The sequence below is a fragment of the Vanessa atalanta genome, unplaced genomic scaffold, assembly GCF_905147765.1.
Source record: "Vanessa atalanta unplaced genomic scaffold, ilVanAtal1.2, whole genome shotgun sequence".
In the NCBI taxonomy this organism is placed as follows: Eukaryota; Metazoa; Arthropoda; class Insecta; order Lepidoptera; family Nymphalidae; genus Vanessa; species Vanessa atalanta.
Window position 1 is genome coordinate 12,501 of NW_025919997.1, and position 2,500 is coordinate 15,000.

General features: G+C 45.9%; 2 non-coding genes across 2 annotated transcripts in view; both read left to right on the top strand.

The window, feature by feature from the left end:
* LOC125076592 overlaps positions 1-1,881 on the top strand; it is a 1,903-nt gene extending 22 nt beyond the window's left edge. The window contains exon 1 of the ribosomal RNA XR_007120537.1: positions 1-1,881. This exon is cut by the window's left edge and continues 22 nt beyond it. This is a non-coding gene — a ribosomal RNA (small subunit ribosomal RNA).
* Positions 1,882-2,338: 457 nt separating this feature from the next.
* On the top strand, positions 2,339-2,495 carry LOC125076589. The gene has a single exon (XR_007120534.1). It is a non-coding gene; the product is annotated as a 5.8S ribosomal RNA (ribosomal RNA).
* The last annotated feature ends 5 nt before the right edge of the window (positions 2,496-2,500 follow it).

Sequence of the window (2,500 nt, forward strand, 5' to 3'; positions counted from 1 at the left end):
GTTATATGCTTGTCTCAAAGATTAAGCCATGCATGTCTCAGTGCAAGCCGTATTAAGGCGATACCGCGAATGGCTCAATATATCAGTTTTGGTTCCTTAGATCTTACTCAGTTACTTGGATAACTGTGGTAATTCTAGAGCTAATACATGCAATCAGAACTCTGACCAGTGATGGGATGAGTGCTTTTATTAGATCAAAACCAATCGACGGAGGGCGTCTCGTCCGAAGTCGTTAATTTTGATGAATCTGGATAACTTTTGCCGATCGCATGGTCCAGTACCGGCGACGCATCTTTCAAATGTCTGCCTTATCAACTTTCGATGGTAGTTTCTGCGACTACCATGGTTGTCACGGGTAACGGGGAATCAGGGTTCGATTCCGGAGAGGGAGCCTGAGAAACGGCTACCACATCCAAGGAAGGCAGCAGGCGCGCAAATTACCCACTCCCGGCACGGGGAGGTAGTGACGAAAAATAACGATACGGGACTCTTTCGAGGCCTCGTAATCGGAATGAGTACACTTTAAATATTTTAACGAGGAACAATTGGAGGGCAAGTCTGGTGCCAGCAGCCGCGGTAATTCCAGCTCCAATAGCGTATACTAAAATTGTTGCGGTTAAAAAGCTCGTAGTTGCATTTGTGCGCCGCGCTGTCGGTGCACCGCATCCGCGGTGATACTGACACGTCTGCGGAGCATATCGTCGGTGAGCCGGCGGTAAAACGCCGGTTCAATATCAAAATCCTATCGCGGTGCTCTTCAGTGAGTGTCGAGATGGGCCGACAATTTTACTTTGAACAAATTAGAGTGCTCAAAGCGGGCTCAAAATGCCGCTTGAATATTTCGTGCATGGAATAATAGAATATGATCTCGGTTCTATTTTGTTGGTTTTCAGAACTCCGAGGTAATGATTAATAGGGATAACTGGGGGCATTCGTATTGCGACGTTAGAGGTGAAATTCTTGGATCGTCGCAAGACGAACATCAGCGAAAGCATTTGCCAAAGGTGTTTTCATCAATCAAGAACGAAAGTTAGAGGTTCGAAGGCGATTAGATACCGCCCTAGTTCTAACCGTAAATATGTCATCTAGCGATCCGCCGACGTTACTACAATGGCTCGGCGGGCAGCTTCCGGGAAACCAAAGATTTTGGACTCCGGGGGGAGTATGGTTGCAAAGCTGAAACTTAAAGGAATTGACGGAAGGGCACCACCAGGAGTGGAGCCTGCGGCTTAATTTGACTCAACACGGGAAATCTCACCAGGCCCGGACACCGGAAGGATTGACAGATTAATAGCTCTTTCTTGATTCGGTGGGTGGTGGTGCATGGCCGTTCTTAGTTGGTGGAGCGATTTGTCTGGTTAATTCCGGTAACGAACGAGACTCTAGCCTGCTAAATAGGCGTCGTCATTTAGGTGTGCTCGATTTCGGTCGAGCAACTCACTGGCGGCGTATTAAAATTCTTCTTAGAGGGACCGGCGGCTTCGAGCCGCACGAGATTGAGCAATAACAGGTCTGTGATGCCCTTAGATGTCCTGGGCCGCACGCGCGCTACACTGAAGGAATCAGCATGTTCTCCCTGGCCTAGAGGCCCGGGCAACCCGTTGAAACTCCTTCGTGCTGGGGATTGGGGTTTGCAATTATCCCCCATAAACGAGGAATTCCTAGTAAGCGCGAGTCATAAGCTCGCGTTGATTACGTCCCTGCCCTTTGTACACACCGCCCGTCGCTACTACCGATTGAATGATTTAGTGAGGTCTTCGGACCGACACGCGGTGGCTTCACGGCCGTCGGCGTTGCTGGGAAGTTGACCAAACTTGATCATTTAGAGGAAGTAAAAGTCGTAACAAGGTTTCCGTAGGGGAACCTGCGGAAGGATCATTAACGTAAATTATCAATCTCGAAAGAGTGCGATAATGAACGATAATAAAATTCTAAAACACAAATATCGACGTTCGGAATGTGTCGTTTCGATGCGAGGACGCGATTCTCACTCTCTCTCTCTCACACAGCAGTGTGTCCGAGTCAGAGTCCAGAGTCGTGTAACGCGTCCTATTCTGATATTTTTCGATGTCGATTTCGAGGAAAGTACGATGTGTTAACGCACATCGTCATCTTCAAATAAAATGTATATTTCTTTTTTTTTTTTTTGTACTTTATTTTTTTTTTAACTTTTTTTTTTTTTTTTTTTAATTTTTTGAATTTTTCTCTGTATACTAAAAATAAGAGAAAAAAACGAAAAAAAAAAAAAAAATAAAAAAAAAATAAACTCATATCACTGGCGTATAGAATCGTTCGAGTGATCGTAGAAATTATAAAAATAAAACAAATTAAAAACCATTACCCTGGACGGTGGATCACTTGGCTCGCGGGTCGATGAAGAACGCAGTTAACTGCGCGTCATAGTGTGAACTGCAGGACACATTTGAACATCGACATTTCGAACGCACATTGCGGTCCGTGGAGAAACATCCAGGACCACTCCTGTCTGAGGGCCGGCTGT